Source organism: Carassius carassius, chromosome 41 (genome assembly GCF_963082965.1).
Source record: "Carassius carassius chromosome 41, fCarCar2.1, whole genome shotgun sequence".
Lineage (NCBI taxonomy): Eukaryota > Metazoa > Chordata > Actinopteri > Cypriniformes > Cyprinidae > Carassius > Carassius carassius.
The window spans coordinates 27,136,251-27,160,461 of NC_081795.1; the positions used below are offsets into that span (position 1 = coordinate 27,136,251).

The window sequence follows — 24,211 nt, forward strand, 5'->3', positions numbered from 1 at the left end:
ACTAGCAGCACACAATCTCCAGAAGAAGCTTCTCTCTGCCCTCCCTCTCAACTGATACTACACCATACTCCACCTTCACATGTCTTAAAGAAAATGGAAGCGCTGTTTGAGATCACAGTGCTGGGGTTCTGCAGCAAAAAAATCTGAGTGAAATTAACTCTGCTGGGAGTACATGTGAGACCACACTCAAGAGTGTTAAAGTGTTAAAATAGGAGTGTTAAATTAACACTGAAGCTGAGTTAAAGTTGATGAGATAATTAAGTGATTAATTGAGGGATGATTGACCATTATTGACGAGACCTGATGTTAACATGCAGAATCAACAAAGACGAAAATCACTATTTTTTGGTTACCATTATAGTGGTCAGTGTTTGCTTTTTTGTTTTGTTTTTTGGGCTCTTGAGCCTTACATTTTTAAAGTCAGATTTGGTCTGGCTGTTACAACTGAATTGTAACAAACAGACAAGAAACAAATCTAAACATGGGCATTTGACCTGAATCACCAAACTCAATTAATCTTCTCAGGCTCAAATTAAGTTTGAGTAACTTAGTAAGTTTAGTAACCTTTAGTAAAGTTTTTAGTACTCCAGATACATAAAATATGTATCTGGAGTAATAAGGTTTTAGTTTTTAACTGTTGCAAATCAGCAACGCCTGCCTTGAGAGGGTTAAAGCCTAATCAGATTTGATTGACCTCATTGATTATAACAACCCTGTTATTGTACAGTACCCACTAATTTAAATGATTTCTTGAAAGATGTTCTGATCATAAGAAAAGCTTGCTTTAGGCACACACATACATCAAAAATTAGTGTAGGAATCTCAACAACGGTGACAAACAGCATATTCAGAAACAAACTACTAAAAGAAACATAAAAAACAAAAATAGACTAGTAAGAATAAAGGAAATTACTGAAACAATTCAGCTAATAATTTATTCATGCCGCACTGCATCATGGGAGCATGGATGAATTTTGATAGGTGGCACCCAGAATGCACTGCAACATGCTTTTTGGATTTTCACCATTGTTGAGATTGACAGGTTGATTCTTGATGTTTGCATGTATAACTGAAAGACTCTTTTGAAAGATTTTTGACCAAACAACTTTCAAGAAATTCCTCAGATTGTATTTAAAATGCTAAAAAATACTTTGTTGAACAATCATAGGGCTGCAATAATCAACAATGTAACTTTAACTCAGTAATTCAAGAATAACAATAGTCTTTGCTTGTCCATCAGTTTTAAAACTCCGTTATAACAGCCAATTAAAATCTGACTTTAACACTTTAGGGGTCAAGAGCCCAACTAAAGCAAACACTGACCACTATAATGGTGATACAATTAAAATAGTGATTTTCATCTTTGTTGATTCTGCATGTTAACATCAGGTCTCGTCAATAATGGTCAATCATCACTCAATTAATCACTTAATTATCTCATTAACTTTAACTCAGCTTCAGTGTTAATTTAACACTCCTATTTTAACACTTTCACACTCTTGAGTGTGGTCTCACATGTACTCCCAGCAGAGTTAATTTCACTCAGATTTTTTTGCTGTGTAGTGTTCAAGGGTTGGGGTCGAGAAGATGTTTTAATGTGTCTGGAAGCTCACCAAGGCTGCATTTATTTGATCAAAAATATAGTAAAAATATGAAATATTATTACATTTTAAAATAGCTGTCTATTACTGTGATTGATGTGATGCTCCGCTGTATTTTCAGCCTCATTCCTCCAGTCTTCAGTGTCACATGATCTTCAGAAATCAGAATAATATGATGATTTACTGCTCAAGAAACATTTCTGATTATTATCAATGTTGAACACAGTTGTGCTGCACAATATTTCTGTAGAAACTGTCATATATTTTATTTTTCAGGATTCACAGATGAATAGAAAGTTCAAAAGAACAGCATTTATTTGAAATAGAAATATTTGCAACATCATAAACTGTCACATTTGATCAATTTAATGCACCCTTGATGAATAAAAGTAATTTCTGTTACAAAGGTCTTACTGAACCCAAACGTTTGAACAGTTGAGCTGTCTAGTGTTGAGCTGTAGCACAAATCAAGGACTCAACCTTACGTTGTAAGTGTTTGTTTTCTTTTTTCTTTATCTTTTACAGCCCATCACATTCAACCGATGAACACAATTTATAGAAATGTGTGATATTTGTAATCTGTGGAGCCATACAGCCCATTTCTGAAATGTGTGGAGTATATGTGTGTGGTTGCATGTACAGTGGCAGAATTAGTGGTGATTCCTGAATACTTAAAGAACGATTTCTAGGAATTTCCTGTTGGACTTTTGAGCTCTGAATGATACAGTACTTCTGCACAGCAGAACAATGAACAGTCTAATTTTCCTTGATATGATCTCTGGATGAGAATAGTTGGGAGTGTAAGAGGCATGCACAGGCTCATGTACAGCTGTAATAGATCTAGCCGGCATTCTAGCAGCATCTCTCACATGCTCCATCTCTGAGCGCCGTTCACAAACATAGTCATATTCAAACCAGCAGCAGACTGAACATGTACAGCACCTGAGAGAAACACTTCAGCGCTGCTACTCCAGCAAGAGTTTAAAATCTTTTATTTTCTTATTGTGACGTACATCCCAGTGAAATGCATTCTTGAACAAGAAGAAATGAAGGGCGAGACTTGATTTTGTCCATGGGGAAATGGTTGCATGGTTGGATGGTTGTTGTTTGCTAGTGGCTGTGATGTAATTGGTAGGTTTCTGCATTCCTGTCCCTTATGAGATGCTTATGCTTATGAGATGTGCTTGTATATATATATATATATATATATATATATATATATATATATACATATATCCTGTGTCCTATGTCTCCTCTCAAAATCCAGTCTAATTGACACATTACGGTCACTCTGTGCTGGTCTCCCCCGAGTCAGTGAGCTCAAGCTTCCGCTTCTCTGGAGCCAGAGCGCAAGAGACGGGGCATGCACAATTTTTAGGGGGGCTGTGTCCTCTTGATGGGGGGTTATTGAATGGATTTCTGAATACTGAGCGAATAAAATGGGAAAAAAAACGAAACTTGTAAATAAATATATTTTTAATATAAACTTTAATAACAGATAAATCTCATATGAAAACTGATGCAGGCTTCGGCTGTGCCCCGTCTTTTAGTCATTCAGTGCGTTCTTTGATCTGCAGCGGTGCCGAGCAAAGTAAACCTGAGAAGCAGAGGAAAAGGTGTGTGCATTTATTGATGGATTGTCATGACATCTGTATCTCTGCAGTTCTTTGTCTTAAATGCAGTTAACATAATGTTGCTGGAGCAATATAGGACGGTTTCCCATCCACTGTAACACGTTTTAGTTTGCATTCACCCCTCATCACACTGTAGTTGTGTCCTTCCAGTGAAAATGGAGTGCTTAACATATGAACGCTATGTGATATTTACAATAATATAGTAATGCCGGGGAGGCAGAGCAGCTGCAGAGAGAGAAGATGTCAATAAAAACTAGGGTCCTGCAAGTGATGGACTCACACGTCATTTTCTTGTACGACAATATGACAAATGCGTAATTTATTTGCTTTTTTGTTCTAAAATGTCTTCCACATAAAATGATGTTTTATTTTCAGTGAAAAGTGCACTTTCTCAGAGCTGCCTTAATCAATAAAATAGTTTTGAATCTGAAAAGCTACATGACATTTCTCAGCATTGAGGTAATAATGGTACACAGCAAAATCCCCAGTGTTAATTTAACACTCTGAGTGTGGACTCATATAAACACTGAAGCAGTATTAAAAGTAACACTGAAGCAGAGTAGAAGTTAATAAGATAATTAAGCAGTTAATTGAGTTATGATTGAGCATTATTAAAGACACCTGATGTTAACAAGCAGAATCACCAAACGAGAAAATCACAATTTGTGTGTCACCATTATAGTGGTCAGTGTTTGCTTTAGTTGGGATCTTGGCTTGTGACTCTTTACTTTTAAAATGTGTTTGGCAAGCCAAGAGCAAAAGTCATCGGGTGGTGATGATTATGTTTTAATGTAATCATTGTTTGACCTGAATTACTGAACTCATTTAAACTCTTTTCTCTAAGTAAAACTTCCATGTAAAACTAAAATGAAAGAGTCTGTATTCCCTATACTGGCTGTTTTGTAGGCATCTTTTGCAAGTGAATCTGATCTTTTCTTTTTTTTATTCAAATTTTTTATTTTAGGCACACAGAGATAACAAGAATCAGCGTATGAATCTCAACAACGGTGACAAACAGCATTTTCAGATAAACCGATCTACTCTGAACATCACAAAACTAGATACTAAAAATTCACATAAAAACAGCAAAAATGAAATATAGTTAGAATAAAAAGTTAAAAAGAGTTTTTACTGGCTACAACTTGCTTTTTGATGGTCACTGTTGTTGTGATGCTCACGCTGATGTTTGATGTCTGTGTGTCTAAACTAAAGAACTCTTTCTTTATGTAGAACTAACTTTTAAAAACATGTCATACTATGGCAAATAATATGCCACTTTTTTCACTTAATTTATGTATACAGTAAAGAAACCTGAACTCAGGTGTTCAGGTCACTCCATGACGATTAGCTCAAATCACAATCAATAGCACACATGATTGCCTTTGCTCTGGTCTGTATGTTATAATTCAGTTACCACAGCCCACAAAGTCTAAAGTAAATAACTGAAGGGTCAAGATCCCAACTAAAGCAAACACTGACCACTATAATTGTGACACACAAATTGTGATTTTCTCGTTTGGTGATTCTGCTTGTTAACATCAGGTGTCTTCAATAATGGTCAATCATAACTCAATTAACTGCTTAATTATCTCATTAACTTCAACTCTGCTTCAGTGTTACTTTTAACACTGCTTCAGTGTTTATATGAGTCCACACTCAGAGTGTTAAATTAACACTGGGGATTTTGCTGTGCAAGGTCCTGACTCTCCGTGGTCATTAAAAATCCCATGATGTCCCTCAAAAAGAGTAGAGATGTGATCCTGGCCAAATTTCCCCATTTGCCTCTGACCATCATGGCCTGCTAATCATCCCCATACACTGATTGGCTTCATCACTAGGTCTCCTCTCCACCAGTAAGGTGGTGTGTGCTGGGCGTTCATCCAGATGGATGCTGCACACTGGTGGTGGACATGGAGATTCCCCTCTTTCATGTAAAGTGCTTTGAGTACCCAGAAAAGCACTATATAAATGTAATGAATTATTATTCTTATAAAAAGTTTTGCCATTTTGGTTATAGAGTCAAGGCATAATTCAAAACTGCAAAGTGCAAAATATTAGCAGATTTAAGAACATTAGCAAAGATGATTACAATTCTATAAAAAGCAAACCCATTCTTGTTGCGCTCAGGAACCTGAACAAAAAAAATATTTTCGCTAAGAGAGAACTGAATAAAAAAATTTTGCACAGGGGTCACAGTGACTAGGTGGCTGAGCCGGGCCCCCTGAGCTCCCCGTGGTGGCGATGCTGTGGAAAGGCCAGAGGAAGAGATGTGTTTTCTGCTGAACTGTCAGTAGTAAGCTTGTAGTGTTTTCATGCTGGTAGCATCTTAGGTTGAGCTGAACACAGCTGTCAGAGAGTGTCAGCACAGGTGTGGAGGTTCAGATTCCAGGGGTCTACTCAGTCTTGACTTATAGCACGTAACACTGTACAATGCCAGCCTTTCTTTCAGCTGGCATTCAGTATGTTCACATTCCGTCAAAACAATGAAAAACAAAACACAAAGAGATGGAGAGTGACTGTAAGCGAAACATGAGAATAATAACCTTTATTTTCTATAGCGCCTTTAAATGTACATCTCAAAGCGCTGTACAGAAACAATTAAAACAACAAAGAAGAAAGAAAATACGGCACACAGATAGACATAATACACTGTAAAATAAACATAAAAGACAATAGATCAATTAAAAGCAAACCTAAAAAAATGAGTTTTAAGCTGTGATTTGAAAATACCAAAAGATTTAGCTTGCCTAATCTCAATCGGTAGAGAATTCCAAAGTTTTGGAGCTAATGAAGAAAAAGCCCTGTCTCCCATTGATTTTAAACAAGTTGAAGGAACAGTTAAAAGACCAGATTCCGAAGAACGAAGATCACGTTTTGGAATATATGGAGTTAAAAGCTCGGTCAAGTATTGAGGTGCTAAACCATGCAGTGCCTTGTAAGTGAGCATCAAAATTTTAAAGTCCACCCTAAACCTAATGGGAAGCCAGTGCAAAGACTCCAAAACGGGAGTAATATGATCATGTATATTAGTTCTAGTAAGGATTCTGGCAGCTGAATTTTGTAAAACCTGCATTCTGTTTAAGGTAGCTTTTGACATGCCAGCTAACAAGGCATTACAGTAATCAATACGGGAAAACACAAAAGTGTTTATCAATCTCTCAGCAACAGTAAACGATAGCATTGGACGCAATCTGGCAATATTTCTAAGATGGAAGAATGAAATTTTAACAGTATTCAGAACATGTGGCTCAAACGTTAGATTGGCATCAAAATTACTCCTAGATTCCTCAATTTTGTTTGAAACTCCACATTTGAGCCATCAAGAGTTAGAACAACCGGCTCTGATTTGCGTAGATGGTAGGGTGAACCAACAAGCATAATCTCAGTCTTTTCACTGTTAAGACAAAGAAAATTATCCGTCATCCATTCCTTCATCCTAGAAATACACTCAGAAAGAAAATTAACAGGCACAATTTCATTAGGTCTAAAATGAATATAGATCTGGGTATCATCTGCATAGAAGTGGAATTTTAGACCAAGAGATCTCAAAAGCTGGCCAAGAGGATAGACATAAATATTAAAAAGAAGAGGGCCCAAAATTGACCCCTGTGGGACACCAGACTGCACAACATTAACCTCAGATCTAAATCCACCCATGGCAACGAACTGCTTCCGATCAAAAAGGTAGGACTTAAACCAATTAAGAGCAGTATTTGAAACCCCAAAAACTGTTTCAAGACGAGTAATTAAAATTGAGTGATCAACAGTGTCAAAAGCGGCACTGAGATCAAGTAGGATTAAAACTGAAAGACAGCCAGAATCTGAGGCGATTAACAGGTCATTGGTGACCCTAACCAGAGCTGTTTCTGTACTATGTAATTTACGAAAGCCTGATTGCAGAGGTTCAAAGAGATTGTTCTGAGTTAAATGAGAAATCAACTGAGAAGCAACCACTCGTTCCAAAAGTTTAGCAAAAAAAGGGAGATTAGATATGGGACGGAAATTAGTGAAGTTCTCATAGTCAATATTTGACTTTTTAGGCACTGGGGTAATTGCAGCGGTTTTAAACGCTGTTGGTACAACCCCAGTACACAGAGAGTCATTTATAATGCTCAGAACAAAGGGACACAAAGAAGCAAAACATGATTTAAACAGACCAAATGGTATGGGATCTAGTAAAGAAGTGGCTGCTTTCATTTTTGAAACCTCTGCTAAAAGACAATATGAGTCTATTGTACAGAATTTAGACAAATTAGTACCAGAATAAGAAGGAATATGAACAGCAGAAGACAGTAAAGTAGAGGTACAAAAATCTCTACGAACATTTTCAACTTTGGTGACAAAAAAATCCAGAAACTTATTACAGAGATGATCAGAAGCAGTAACATGAGAGACAGTTTTATGATTCAACAATTTGTTAATTGAATTAAAAAGTTGTCTAGAATTACCCTGATTGTCATCAATCATTTTAGAAAAATAGTCAGATCTGGCAGACACAATTCCAGCCTTATATGCTTGTAAGCAATCTTTCCACATTTGATAATGGACGGTCAGACCTGAGATACGCCACCTACGCTCCACTCTGCGACAAGATGTTTTCATCATACGTAAGTCCTCATTATACCAAGGAGCGGGACGTACGAATGAAACAGAGCGTGACTTCTGAGGAGCAAATAAATCCAGGCCAGATAGGAGAGCTGAATTTAACATAGAAACCCTTTTCTCCAGAGGGTCAGATGGAGTAAAACAACTTAATGAAGAGTCAATAAAAACAGAGAAATCAGAAGGATCAACTGATCTCCACTTCCGATAAGTCAAAATACGAGAGGAGGCAGTGTTAGCAACAGGTATATGCATATCAAAAAAGATTGCCAGATGATCAGACAATCCTAAATCAGTAGCAGACATCCCAGACACAAAAGACCCATTTGATATCACTAGATCTAAAATATGACCTTTGTTATGTGTAATACAGTCAACAAATTGATTTAAACCAAAGCACTCCAGCAAGGACAAGAAGTCCTTTGTTAATGCAGAGTCTTTTTTGTCCATCTGGATATTAAAATCCCCCAAAAAAAGAGTTCTCTCAAATTTAAGGCACAGATGTGACAACAGATCCGCAAACTCAGATAGAAAGTCTTTGTTTGCTTTAGGAGGCCGGTAGACTGTAGTTATGGCAGTTGAATAACACTCAGAAACAGTTAAAACAAGACATTCAAATGAAGAGAACAGTGGAACAGCAACGGGTCTTAAATTGAATTTCTGATTGTACAGAACAATAATGCCACCACCTCTGCCAGTAGATCGCGGGAGATCTAATAACCCATAACCAGCAGGAGTGAGTTCATTAAAAAGAAGACCGTCCGAATGTTTGTGCCATGTTTCGACTATACTTAAAAAGTCAAGATTTTCTCCCAGAATGATGTCAGATAAAGCCACCGCTTTATTGTTGACAGAGCGAGCATTAAAAATAGCAGATTTCAACAAGCACGGGGACTCCGAAACCTCCCGTGGATGCTCTTTGTATGTTAGCACAGTCAAGTTGTTATTGTTAATCCCAACAGGTTTATACACCGACCTTTGATGTTTACGAAGAAATGTAGGATAGGAAACAGCATCAGATGAGGAACATATAACACTGCGCCTTGAAGAGCGATGTAAGTAGCGCTTACGCCGAAGTATTCCAACATCATCACAGTTAGCATAGGTATCGTGTGCTAAATAAAAGTTCCTTTTCAATTTCAACAGTTGGCAAACAGTGTACCTTAGCGCCATGCGGGAGGAATCCACACCAATAGCAACCTTGCAGAAGTGTAGATCCAGAGGAGGGCACCAGGAAAGTTTGTTCCAGCAACAGACGTTTAAAATTAGGAACAATAGGCCAACAGGTGAAACTAAAACGCACATCGTGGTTCAGCAGTTCGAAAGGTTATACAATCTTCATACAATCTTCAAACTTCTTCAAACTTCAAGTGCTCAAAAGCTCCAAAAACCATTGTCTAATATTTAGAAACAGACAAACAAAACGGGAGAGAGAGGAGCGGCAGCCAAAACGCGCCAGCGTTCCCTCAGCCCTCACATATGCAGGATGTTGGAATCCTGGGATTGTTTCAAGGACTTCAGTGCAAAGCCTCTACAGAGACAAGAAACATCCATAAACCACTGCAAGCATAAAAAGACAATATGATCTAAAACAAGCACACTCTATTGAAAGTGTGTACACAGCAAAATCCCCAGTGTTAATTTAACACTCTGAGGCCTAGTCCACGGGTATTTTTATAACCAGAGTTTTTCCTCCTGCGTTTAAAAAAAAAATCCCGTCCACACGAAAACGACAAAACATGCTATCAAGCGCCGTCAAGAGCATGCCACACCAGCAGGCGGCGATATAACCCAAATTGTAAAGTCACCTTGGCCAATCAGAAGCAGTCAGCAGCGCACAATCTGACGTCAAACACAGCGGATAACGGCGCACACTCTTACGTCGCAAGGCAAAAACCCCGGTTTTACTGTCCACAAGACAACGCTGCAACCGGCGTTTCTGAAAATGCTCACCCTGGCCGTAATTTTCAAAAATGTTCGGTTTCGGTGCCCTGAAACTGCGTTTTCATGTGGACGCGTAAAAAAAGTAACGGTTATAAAAATACCCGTGTCCGTGTGGACAGGGCCTGAGTGTGGACACATATAAACACTGAAGCAGAGTTGAAGTTAATGAGATAATTAAGAAGTTAATTAAGTTATGATTGACCATTATTGAAGACACCTGATGTTAACAAGCAGAATCACCAAACGAGAAAATCACAATTTGTGTGTCACCATCATAGTGGTCAGTGTTTGCTTTAGTTGTGATCTTGGCTTGTGGCTTTTTACTTTTAAAATTTGTTTGGTAAGCCAAGAGAAAAAGTCATCGGGTGGGGATGATTGCAAGTGATTCTGATTTTATTTTTTTTAAATTAAAGAGTCTTTATTTTAGGCACACAAAGATAACAAGAATCAGCGTATGAATCTCAACAACGGTGACAAACAGCATATCCAGATAAACCGATCTACTCTAAACATCACAAAACTAGATAATAAAAATTCACATAAAAACAGCAAAAATAAAATATAGTTAGAATAAAAAGTTAAAAAGACAGTTCAGCTTATAATTTATTCATGCCGCAATTCATGATGGGAGCCATGGATGAGTTTTTATTGGCTACAACATGCTTTTTTGATGGTCACCGTTGTTGTGATGCTCACGCTGATTCTTGATGTCTGTGTGTCTAAACTAAATAATTTTTTCTTTATGTAGAACTAACTTTTAAAAACATGTCAAATTATGCCAAAAATGCTGGATTGCTGTCTTTTTTTTCCACTTAATTTATGTATACAGTAAAGAAACCTGAACTCAGGCGTTCAGGTCACTCCATGACAATTAGCTCAAACCACAATCTATAGCACACATGATTGCCTTTTAGAGTTGTGACGTTCGCGAACGAACTGATTCTTTTGAACGGCTCATAAACATGAACGATGGGAGCCGAGTCTCGGCTGGAGGGGAGCCGTTCTTTCTGTCATTCTTTTATCCTATGCGTGTTTCACACAGATGCACACAAATGAGCTCCTCCGCGAGACAGAACAGTTGTAGGGGGAGGGGCGCACCCAGCGCAGGCCAACCCTTTATAGCGTGATGATATTAGTTATGAGTTGTGCACGCATCCTTCACGTCCTTCACATCCTGCGTGCCTCTGTCATTGGGTAGAAGCGTTGAAAAAAAGCTGTTTTGCACAGACATTTATTGCAGCCCACTTTGTTATTGTTCATTGACTTGAAGGGGCTGATGTTTGCAAAGTTTACAGTAGTAATTGTATGTAGTATGTAGACATTTCCATTTTATTTATTCTAACTTTAAATATTTTTTGTTTTCTATCAAAATGTTCTTGTGTGATAATGTTCTTGTGTGGAAGTGTTTGTAGTAAAAGCTGTTTTGCACATAAATTCATTGCAGCCGGCTTTCTTTTTGATGTTTATTCGTGAGTAGGTATTGTATGAATAACATAAGTCAACGTAGCTTTACACACACACACACACACACACACACACACACACACACACTTTGTACTAAAGGTAAATCCAAAATAGTGATGTCACTGTCTAAGCAGAGGGATTTGTGCAACCCTATGGAATATAGTCCACACATGACAAATGAGGTAATAATCAATATTTCTGAATAATTCAAACTCAGATATTGGTGTGTGATATCTGAGTTTTAATTATTTGACTACAAATCTCACCTCATCATTCTTCCCAGTGATTATTTCCAGGATAAACTGAGATGGCTCCAAGCTGGCTTCTTAAAACTGACTAAATATTTAAAAGAGCCGTTCTTTTGAATGGCTCTTTGAAAGGAACGGATCGCGAAGATCCGGATCCCCTCAAAGAGCCATAAATCCCATCACTATTGCCTTTGCTCTGGTCTGTATGTTACAATTCTGTTCCCACAGCCCACAAAGTCTAAGTTAATAACTGAAGGTTCAAGATCCCAACTAAAGCAAACACTGACCACTACAATGGTGACACACAAATTGTGATTTTCTTGTTTGGTGAGTCTGCTTGTTAACATCAGGTGTCTTCAATAATGGTCAATCATAACTCAATTAACTGCTTAATTATCTCATTAACTTCAACTCTGCTTCAGTGTTACTTTTAACACTGCTTCAGTGTTTATATGAGTCCACACTCAGAGTGTTAAATTAACACCAGGGATTTTGCTGTGTATTTACCACTTTTTGTTCAGTTCAGTTTGGTGTGACAAGTTAATTATTGCATGTATGGCTTTGACATGATCTCATTTGATGTATTTGATGTATTTTTACAAAAAGTGTCATTCTACCACAAAAACATTTACTTATGTTTGCACAGACACTGAAACATTCAATATTGTTGCATCTAAAATGTAATTATAACATATAAACAACTTACAGACATTCAGAAATTTACATCTCCTTGTGTATATAAATATTGAAACCGTTGCATTAATATTTTGATGATATTGTAGCCTATTCCGTTGTCATATCAATCACATTTTTTAAATACCGTTTACTCATTTAATTTGAAATTATAATGTTTTTTGTTTTGTTCCTGTTTTGGTAAGAGTTGTGATGTCCATATGTTTTTGTTGAAGAAATTAAAGAGGCTGTAGAATTTCTTTCACAAAAAGGTGACCAAAAATGTAAAATTCAATTCAATTCAATTCAAGTTTATTTGTATAGCGCTTTTTACGTTACATATCATTACAAAGCAACTATACAGAAGATTATGTTTCTACAATATTTAGTAATAGCTTATAAGTGGTGTGTGTCAGTTTGTGCACGTATGACAGGAATTTTCAGAAAAATTAATACAAGACGTAGTCAGCCAGACGATGAACATTATTAACAGCAATTATTATATGATGCAGTCACACTTGTAGCAATATTTGTTAGTTGTGTTTGTTGATTCAGGGTTAGCATCATCTGAGGTCCTCTGAGGGTCAGCATCATCTCTTCTCAGGTGTTCTGGATCCAGACTGGAGCTTGTGTAAATCCTAGTTACCACGGGATGAAGATCCAGCAGAAACAGAGAAACAGATAGAGACATCATTAGCATAGCTGCTGTTCCAACAGAGTAAAATTAATTAGTTTAACCCAAGCTCAAGAATAAAAATGTGCATTTGATCAGATGCAACTGCAGTCACAAATTACGAGATACATTATTCGATTGCTTGGCGAAAGAGATGCGTTTTTAATCTGGATTTAAACAGAGAGAGTGTGTCTGAACCCCGAACATTATCAGGAAGGCTATTCCAGAGTTTGGGAGCCAAATGTGAAAAAGCTCTACCTCCTTTAGTGGACTTTGCTATCCTAGGAACTACCAAAAGTCCAGCGTTTTGTGACCTTAGGGAGCGTGATGGATTGTAACGTGGTAGAAGGCTAGTTAGGTACGCAGGAGCTTAATTTATGTGGATATTTGAATTAAATGTTTGGTCAATATTAAACAAGGATTTGATCATCCTGTAAGTGTAACAACCACAATTACCAGGCCATTGGTGCCCTTTGCAGACATTTGTAATAATGCAAATTGTTTATTTTGTGTTACATTATATTTTAACAGTGTTATTTAATAAAACCATATGAGTATTTTTAATTAACCAATCATTATTGCATCATTGTTTTTATATAATAAATTTTAATTCATGAAAACTAGAATATTAATTCAAATTCGTTGTTGTAGGTGGTGAAATTATTGACAACATTAAAACACATTACTAACGTCAACAGTCAAAAAGGTTTCACAGGATTATGAACGTAGCTACCTGAAAGTGATGCACGGGCTTCATCATGGGCTTTCTTCTTTTTCTTTTTCTCGCCAGACTGCGCTGATGTCTTTTCCCAGATATAGCATAGTTGTCCATTAATTATGTTATCTCATATATATGTTAATGTTTAGATTTTTATTTGTATATTTAAATGTTAATATTAATATAGAACGAGAGTATTTTTTTAAGCAACTGGGATGGTAAACCAATCACACCACTTACTGCCTAGAAAATACTATTTTTACCTAGTGTTAATAGAATATGTTGGTATTTGCTCTTACTGTAAATAGAATCTATTATTATTTCCACTTAGTATAAATAACCACTAACATAAATCCACAGCAGAAGAGTTGTGCGTCTGTGAGCAATGGTGCTGTTTTGTTCCACACAGCAAGAAAATCTGAGTGAAATTAACTCTGCTGGGAGTACATGTGAGACCACACTCAAGAGTGTGAAAGTGTTAAAATAGGAGTGTTAAATTAACACTGAAGCTGAGTTAAAGTTAATGAGATAATTAAGTGATTAATTGAGTGATGATTGACCATTATTGACGAGACCTGATGTTAACATGCAGAATCAACAAAGATGAAAATCACTATTTTAATGGTATCACCATTATAGTGGTCAATGTTTGCTTTAGTTGGGCTCTTGACCCCTAAAGTGTTAAAGTCAGATTTTATTTGGCTGTTATAACGGAGTTTTAAAACTGATGGACAAGCAAAGACTATTGTTATTCTTGAATTACTGAGTTAAAGTTAGATCGTTGATTATTGCAGCCCTATGATTGTTCAACAAAGTATTTCCAGCATTTTAAATACAATCTGAGGAATTTCTTAAAAGTTGTTTGGTCAAAATCTTTCAAAAGAGTCTTTCAGTTATACATGCATACATCAAGAATCAACCTGTCAATCTCAACAATGGTGAAAATCCAAAAAGCATGTTGCAGTGCATTCTGGGTGCCACCTATCAAAATTCATCCATGCCTCCCATGATGCAGTGCGGCATGAATAAATTATTAGCTGAATTGTTTCAGTAATTTCCTTTATTCTTTCTATTCTATTTTTGTTTTTTATGTTTATTTTAGTAGTTTGTTTTCTAATGTTTAGAGTTGTTCTATTTTTCTGAATATGCTGTTTGTCACCGTTGTTGAGATTCCTACACTAATTTTTGATGTATGTGTGTGCCTAAAGCAAGCTTTTCTTATGATCAGAACATCTTTCAAGAAATCATTTAAATTAGTGGGTACTGTACAAATCTGACTTTAAAAATGTAAGGTTCAAGAGCCCAACTAAAGCAAACACTGACCACTATAATGGTGACATAAAAATTGTGATGTTCGTCTTTGTTGATTCTGCATGTTAACATCAGGTCTCGTCAATAATGGTCAATCATCCCTCAATTAATCACTTAATTATCTCATTAACTTTAACTCAGCTTCAGTGTTAATTTAACACTCCTATTTTAACACTTTCACACTCTTGAGTGTGGTCTCACATGTACTCACAGCAGAGTTAATTTCACTCAGATTTTTTTGCTGTGCAGAATGAATCGACATTTTGAACGAATCAGCGGAGCGAGTGATTCAGTTGTATTTATAAAATCACTTGCTTCATTCCTGAATGAATCAGATTCTTTGGGAAAAATCAAATGATTCTGTGACTCATTCATTAGCACAGCTTTTTAGTTTCATGTTTAAAAACATCATATATCACCCCACCACCACCAGTTAATATTTCTATATTTAAAGTGTTATATTTTAAACATTAATCTCATAACATTATTTATATTTGCTTTAAATGTATTCATAACACCCATTTTTATTTAGAGGTGGTTAACAAAAACGAGACATCAAAGTTAATTTATGCCTCTCACCATAAGTTTTCCAAAGTATTTAGATTAATTTACTAAACTTACATCACAAAATACATCACAAATTACTTTTAAAAGCATGTATTTTGTAATCTGTAGTGGAAAAATATTTTAAAAGTAACTAAATATTGTGTTAATTTAGCTGTAAATATGTTTTAGATGCTGTCAATACATACAGTATATTTGTATGATTCAGCTTCTATCCGATAAAAATCGAAGTTTTGTACCTGCAAATGTTACATGTTAATACCTACTTATAAACAATGAGACGGTTATGTGTGTAGTGTGCAAAACAAAGTGCACAACGAAGGAGTATAACAAAAAAGTTATTTTAATATTCCACAGGAGAGAATGGGCACAACCAAACACAAATCCAAACGATAGCAGACAAAGGAACATAGAGGAACACAGACTTAAGTAATATAAACTTAATTGGCAGAACTGAAACAGGTGTGGAGCTAATTACATAAAAAACCATGGAAACAAACAAAGCAGGAGAACTGAAACACAGAAAACTAAAAAGTGACATGACATACTGTACAGCCAAGCATGGTGACCCATACTCAATTCGTGCTCTGCATTTAACCCATCAAAAGTGCACACACACAGCAGTGAACACACACACACACACACACACATACAGGTATATAACATACATACAAGTCCAACAGAGGGAGGGTGGAGGCGGAGACAGTGGATCCTCCAACCCTGAGGTAGCTGGTGACAGTAAGTACCGAAGCGCAACCGACCCACCTGAGGGGCTTTCCTGAGGCAGCAGAGACAGGGCTGATGGAATGGCTGGCTGATACAGAGGAGGAGGGAGTGGGAGGCTGGGTGGGAACACAGGAGTACATGAGCTGGGCGGAACCAGTGGAGACTTAGGAGTTCCAGGGCTGGGCGGGACCAGCGGAGATACAGGAGAACTGGGTAATACTCCTCCAAGCCAGTCATTAAGTCCACTTTAAAACAGTCCATAAGTTCCACATAATGTGGTCCAGTGACCAGTTGCAGCTCACCCTCAGCGGTGGGAGAGTGGGTGGGGCTTCCGATGATGATTGAGGCTCAGACTCTGTGTCGAAGCTTGGCTCGGTTGCAATGGGCTCAGGCTCTCCGTCTGCAGTGGGCTCAGGCAGTAACTCCATGCAGTGGGATGACAGCAGGCTGGTCTCTTGTTCATGATTGGGGCTGTTGATGTCCTCCTCGCTCCACAAAAGTGGCAAAATCCTCCTTGGGACCATTTGCTGGTAGGCATGCCTTACACCACTTGCTCAGGCCAGTGTAATAAAAAAACACAGAGCGAGCAGTCTGGGAAGTGGGTAAGACACACCAGATCGAGAAATTCCTTGGTGTGGTCCTCCAGCGAATGGTCCTGTTGCTCCAGGCAAAGGAGTTGGGATTGCCATTCCAGAAGGAGAAGGAAAACAAAACAAAAAAGAAAGAAAAATGCCGCTAAACTATGCACTTTTGAAGGACTGCTATTCTGTTGCATGTGTGGTGTGCAAACAAAGTGCCATGTCCAATACCATGGAAACAATCAAGGCAGGAGAATTGAAACAAAGAAAACTAAACCAAAACAGATCATAACCATAACAGAGACCAGACTTGAAGAAATTACATTTGCACTCTCTCATTGATTTCTATAGTTCCTTTTACAAACTTAAAGTGAATGCACAGCACAAATTGGAATCTATGACACATTATGACAAACAAGTATGAAAGAAGACAAATAATGAGTACAGCAAAAAGAGGCAAAGGACATAAACATGTCAATAGCCTTGAGCAAATGACTAGGATTTGAATGTAAGTAGAGATAACATTTTACAGAGAGTACCACTGAAAGCCCTGCCACTTACCAAAGACAATATGAAGTTGGAAAACATTTATACATTGGATCCATAGGACCTGAGAAGCTGAGCAAGAGCATTTGGGGTTTATCAAATTGGCCAAATAGCGTGGCACTAAACCATGTAGGGCAGGGCTATTCAAATCTTGCCCTGGAGGATTTTCTAATGATCCCAAAGACATTGATTAACAGGCTCAGGTGTGTTTGATTAGGGTTGGAGCTAAACTCTGCAGTGCACTGGCCCTCCAAGGTAAGATTTGAATAGCCCTGATGAAGGGCTTTAAAAGTGGTGAGTAGAATTTTAAACTCTATGTCTTGAGCCACCGGAAGCCCATGTGGTTTCTGGAGAACAAGAGAGATGTGTGTGTTTGAACACGGGCAGATTGTAAACTCTGAAGCAGTTTAGTGCAGTAATCCAAACGTGAAGAGATGAAGCTGTGAATGACAGATTCACTATCGCTCAAATAAGATGAGCAGTGTCAAGGCAATGTCAAGGCATAGATGAGAGTAATGTCCAACAAGGCATTTGAGGTCTGTAGTTACACAGCTTCAGCTTTTCCAGACTTGAAAGTTGACAGCCATCCCCACTTCCCAACTAAGATCACGGGTACAGGATATACAGACTGGAGGGGAGAAGAAATTTGACTTGACCTTGGAACAAATATACATTTTTGTGTTGTCTGCATACCAATGGAGAGTATTATTCAAGCAGAATGTTTTATTTTTTGTCTAGAGAAAGCATATAGATTACAAATAATATATATAATTAAATGTAGTGGTCTTAAAACAGAGCCGTGGGGAACTCCACAAGACTGGAGGTGATTTGTGCTTCCAGAAAGAAACAACATTTTGCCTATTGCCTAGGTATGGAAATGCAGAGTTTGTGGCAAACCTTATCAAAAGATGTGTTGAGTTCTATGTGGACCAGGATATTATTGTCTCGAGAATCAGAAAACATGAGGAGATCACTGATTAACCCTAGCCTGACTCTGGGCTATGACGTGCACAAAATCTAGAGTATAAAAATAACATATTTTAAAATAAAATAATGTAAATACATAAACATACATAAGTATGGTAACAATGCAATTGTACAGTATGTCACTGTTTTACAACACTGTTAAAAGGGGGCTGTCATAAAATTATTTTTAAAGCAAGTGGTGCAGCCAGTTAGTTTTGAATTGATTCTTGAGAAGAGTTGAATTATTCTTTAATTTTCACAGTTGTTTGGTGTTGCAGTGGGGCGGTAACAGATCTGTCTGGGTTCTCTGGACCTACACGAGCTCAGAAACATGCTCAGTCTGGTCACCTGCCACCCATGCACAAGACAATTTCCTCAAGGTTTCAAGATTTGACAGTTAAGCAATGAAAATTTAAGTCCATTTGTACAGGCTCAAATGTCTTTTTAGCCCCTTTCACACTGCTATTCCGGCAAATACACGGATAAAGTGTTCCGCAATTGTTCCCGGGTCTCGGTAGGTTTTGCACTTTTACACTGCCAGTGATTACCCAGGATACATGCGTGCTTTCACACACAACCCATAAAGGTCCCGTAATGACACGTGACATCAGGACGTGACATGTAATGTACGAGTCAAAAACGTTAGGCACATTATACTTTCACTGAAGCAAGCGAACAATCTCGGCGTCAGCACGGAAAGTGAGGAACTAAGTGATCTCTGCTTCAATTATAGTTTGTACATATTTTTTTTTTCGCGAACGTTGATCTTCCTTCAAAACAGCCGGTAAAAGAATCGCGCGATAACACGCGTCATCACTACGACACGGCATTAGATCTGGCTTTTGTTCATGTAATGGAGGCCAGCGGGTAGTGCTGTGTAGGTAAACCTCACTCCCTGATCTCGACAGACGCTAGTGGCTGTAGCCATTTAGCCTCCTTGTTAATGCGTCCGCCTCCCATGCTAGAGACCCGGGTTAGAGCCCCGCTCGGAACGAGTGTGAGGAGCGGTGGAGAGGACCTGGGAGAGAGGGGTTACATTGGTGCCGTGACCCGGATGGGAGTGAGGTTTAGGGGGGTGAGTGTAACGGAGGCCAGCGGGTAGTGCTGTGTAGGTAAACCTCACTCCCTGATCTCGACAGACGCTAGTGGCTGTAGCCATTTAGCCTCCTTGTTAATGCGTCCGCCTCCCATGCTAGAGACCCGGGTTAGAGCCCCGCTCGGAACGAGTGTGAGGAGCGGTGGAGAGGACCTGGGAGAGAGGGGTTACATTGGTGCCGTGACCCGGATGGGAGTGAGGTTTAGGGGGGTGAGTGTAACGGAGGCCAGCGGGTAGTGCTGTGTAGGTAAACCTCACTCCCTGATCTCGACAGACGCTAGTGGCTGTAGCCATTTAGCCTCCTTGTTAGTGCGTTCGCCTCCCATGCTGGAGACCTGGGTTAGAGCCCCGCTCGGAGCGAGTGTGAGGAGCGGCGGAGAGGACCCGGGAGAGAGGGGTTACATTCACACAGCGCTCGTCCCGTGTTGAACCTGGCAATGTTACTAGGTCCCTGACCCGGGATCAAGGCCAGAATCAATCCTGGGACGTGTTTCCTTTCACACAGAAGGCGTTCCGGCAATGTTCTGGGTCCGACGTGCAGTGTGAAAGGGGCTTTTGTATAATCATGTGTAAAGAGCTTTGGGTTGGGAAGGTGTAGAGCAAAATGAGGAATGTGTGTGTGCAATGGTCAAATGTTTGCCTAGGTTTCCCAATCTGCTTGGGACAGACCACATCTCACCCTCTAGATCTGTGGACTTCAACTTTACATAATCAACTGAGAGGAGATGATAGGGCATTTATCATCAAGATGTCTACACTCACATTTAGAGTGTAGACTGTATGTGTGGAGTGGCTTGGCTGTTTACAACACTGCACAGTTTTTGATGTCTCTTTATCTGACCCCGTTTGAAGCGTTGGAGTCTACTAATGATCTGATGAGTAGAATCAGGTTTGTCTGATGAGGAAGACATGTGCCATGTGCAGTGCTAGCACTGGGAACCACTGCAGTGAATGTCTGAAAGTGCAGAGAATGTGCTTAAAATAGCCACTGTCACAGAAGCTCAACACAGTTACTGATTCACAAGACTTTAATAGTATCTTGTGTAAATCTAGTGATTCAGTACCAAACAAAACCATTCTTGTGTATTAACTCTGAGTTATCATGCAAAAATGAAGTGACGTTGCTGTGAGTGGCCGGAGTGGATGTGCTATTCCTGTCTCAGTCGCTGCTGGTGTTTGCTGGTAGGGTCATTGAGTGCAGTGGGCAGAGGGTCCTGTGACGTCTTTCGTCTCGTGCCCACAGTGACGGCTGTGAAAAACACTGGGGAGTCACTGAATGCTGCAGGCCGTCGATCTGAGTCATTTCACCTGAAAAATTATGTCTCATCCTGGAGAAACAGAGAGAGAGAGAGAAACGGGCTGTGTCTCAAACTCCACTGCACTGACTTGCTGTCTTCATGAGCGACTGACAACATAAACACTCCTGATCAAAATGGATCCTTGCAAGACACAAAAATGTAGACCTTTTAATCTGGTATTTATCTTTCTGTCTGATCGAAATAAAAGTACACATCTCTTTATGCATCTAAAACTGAAATGCATAGCTGTATTCTTTCTTCTGTTCTGATCAGAGCACATGCACCACAATTTCCTTTAACACGCTAACAGGACAATGGAAAGCAATTAGGATGATAGATGAAAACAGTAGATTAATGCATTAATGCATTTCCCCCACCAAATGAACATCCACATGCTCTGTTTGATGAGGGTGACTTTGTCAAGTGCTCTGTTTTTCACTCATAAGTGTTTCAAGTGCTTCTGCAGACAGAAGATTAAAGTCTTGTAACACAAGTAACAACAGAAATGTTATAATGTACTGTGAACAACCTCTGAGTGAAATACATTGTAAAAAAAATAATAATAATTTAAATAAATAAAAATAAAACAAGTCACTCACAGAAATATTTCACCCAAAATTTAAGATTTATGTAATTTTATTACATAACAAATTCCCATTTATATTTTTTTCATAATTTTAACACAAATCTACCAAATAAACTTTATACGATTTATTTTCATTAGGATAATAAAACCTATTTATTTTAAATGCATAATCCTCAGGTTTATGTAATTAGTTTATGTAAAGTGTAATTATTCTTAATTAATAATAAAAAGTTTATTTATTTAAAATACATAAAGTTTATTGTATAAATTGCATAATAATTAAGAGAACTAAATCAGGATAATTAAAAAAGTTAAATAACATTTATTTGAATCATGTTTAATGTATGCTTATATACTAAACCAAATTAAACAATGCATCACATTTATCTTATAAAAAAAAATAGAATTAGACAAACACAAAAACAACTCTATTAGGTTATTTGTGAACTTACCCACTGTGCAAAGTTACGTCTTGTGGACGTCTTTTTATGTCTTTGCAGACGTTGAAAAGACGTCCACTGAGGAGCCAGAATGAAAGTTTTTATGACGTCTTTTTTTGACGTCTTCTGTACGTCCGATTTAGACGTTCACAGAACCTCCTTACAAGGTTAAAAACTAGTTCAAAAGTGGTCAGTGGAAATATTTCAACATCATTTAAGGTTCATTTAGACATCATTTATACTGTTTCTGGACCAAATCAACAGTCTCAGGATGCATTAGATTTAGACTCATGTTATTTCAATGTAATTTCCAGACACTGTGTTTGTCCTAAAATCAAGAAAATAAAATAATCTTCATGAAATAATGAAATAACTGATGATTGAGCATGCGGTAAAATCAACTGCAAAACAAAGACATTAAATCTCTGAAGATCTCAGCAGAGGAGGATCAATTTACATCATTTACATCAACATCATTTGAAGTCACCATTGTGGTGGACAGTGTTTGGTTTAGTTGGGATCTTGGTCCTCATACTTCTTGTGTGAGCTTGTCTTTGGCTGTTATAACTGTGTGTTATAAAACACTCTTATTGTGGCAGAGAGCATTAAGATCAAGTATTATCATCTTGCTTTTAATGGTGATTAAACTATAGCAATAAGTTATTAATGTTTTGTTGCAACTATGTATTTATTTTCATGGACAGACACGTTGTAGAAAAAAGGAATGTACTTATTTTTAAGAAACACATCATGTCGTCACACACAGACATCAAGATTGTGGATATGCATCACATCAATGGTGACATTCAAAACAAAAAGGTCTGGAAAATAAGGATGAGTTTGTGCTATGAAGCGGTTTTGATTGTCACCATTGTTGTGATGCATATGCTAAATCTAGATGAGTTTCAGAAGATTTCGCTCTTGGTGCCTGTACTCCAGAGTCAAAAGGTTTAGGAGACATATGCAAACATAACAACACTTATTTCATGACCTCAGATACTTGTAATGTGATGACTTTATCATCACCAACAAAGAGCTGATAACACCTGAGCTTTCTTAAACTTGTCTTTCTTTACTACAACAACAGTGTTTCACAAACACACAGTTATAACAGCCAGAGACAAGCTAACACAAGAAGTATGAGGACCAAGATCCCAACTAAACCAAACACTGTCCACCACAATGGTGACTTCAAATGAATCAAATATTAACATTTAAACCTCTGTTAGTTCTCAATAAGAGCTTCTCTAGATGTCTGACAGAAATAAAGTCAATCTAATGAGTGAAGCTGTTTGTGAAGATGTTTGATCCTCCTCTGCTGAGATCTTCAGAGATTTAATGTCTTTGATTTGCAGTTGATTTTACCACATGCTCAATCGTCAGTTATTTCATTATTTCATGAAGATTATTTTATTTTCTTGATTTTAGGTCAAACACAGTGTCTGGAAATTACATTGAAATAACATGAGTCTAAATCTAATGCATCCTGAGACTGTTGATTTGGTCCAGAAACAGTATAAATGATGTCTAAATGAACCTTAAATGATGTTGAAATATTTCCGCTGACCACTTTTGAACTAGTTTTTAACCTTGTAAGGAGGTTCTGTGAACGTCTAAATCGGACGTACAGAAGACGTCAAAAAAAGACGTCATAAATACTTTCATTCTGGCTCCTCAGTGGACGTCTTTTCAACGTCTGCAAAGACATAAAAAGACGTCCACAAGACGTAACTTTGCACAGTGGGTAAGTTCACAAATAACCTAATAGAGTTGTTTTTGTGTTTGTCTAATTCTATTTTTTTTATAAGATAAATGTGATGCATTGTTTAATTTGGTTTAGTATATAAGCATACATTAAACATGATTCAAATAAATGTTATTTAACTTTTTTAATTATCCTGATTTAGTTCTCTTAATTATTATGCAATTTATACAATAAACTTTATGTATTTTAAATAAATAAACTTTTTATTATTAATATTAATTAAGAATAATTACACTTTACATAAACTAATTACATAAACCTGAGGATTATGCATTTAAAATAAATAGGTTTTATTATCCTAATGAAAATAAATCGTATAAAGTTTATTTGGTAGATTTGTGTTAAAATTATGAAAAAAATATAAATGGGAATTTGTCATGTAATAAAATTACATAAATCTTAAATTTTGGGTGAAATATTTCTGTGAGTGTATAGTTCAGAGGACGGGGACTTGGTTCAATCCTTCGGTTGTTGATTGTATGGAGAGCTGCAGATCTGAATGCGAGCTTAAGGTTGAATTTGAGAACATTTAAGCAAGGTTTAATGATTTAAACCCAAGTTTTAAACAGCATTTTGCAACTACAGATACACACACACCATAGCAACATGTTCAAAGATAGAGCTTAGGTGGTAATGAGTGTATGACTCAATAATGACACGGGAATATAACAGAAGCTTTATAAATATTCTAGTATTTGTAACTTTAACTTACAATACTTTTCACATAGGGAGCAGTCATCTTAACTTGAATTCTTAACATGCGCTTTAGTGAGGCGGAC

The 24,211-nt window shown here is 37.6% G+C and overlaps 1 protein-coding gene across 1 annotated transcript in view; it reads left to right on the forward strand.

Moving 5' to 3' along the window:
- LOC132123125 (schwannomin-interacting protein 1-like) overlaps positions 1-24,211 on the forward strand; it is a 273,684-nt gene that overhangs the window by 202,769 nt on the left and 46,704 nt on the right. The gene's annotated exons all lie outside the window — the stretch shown is intronic.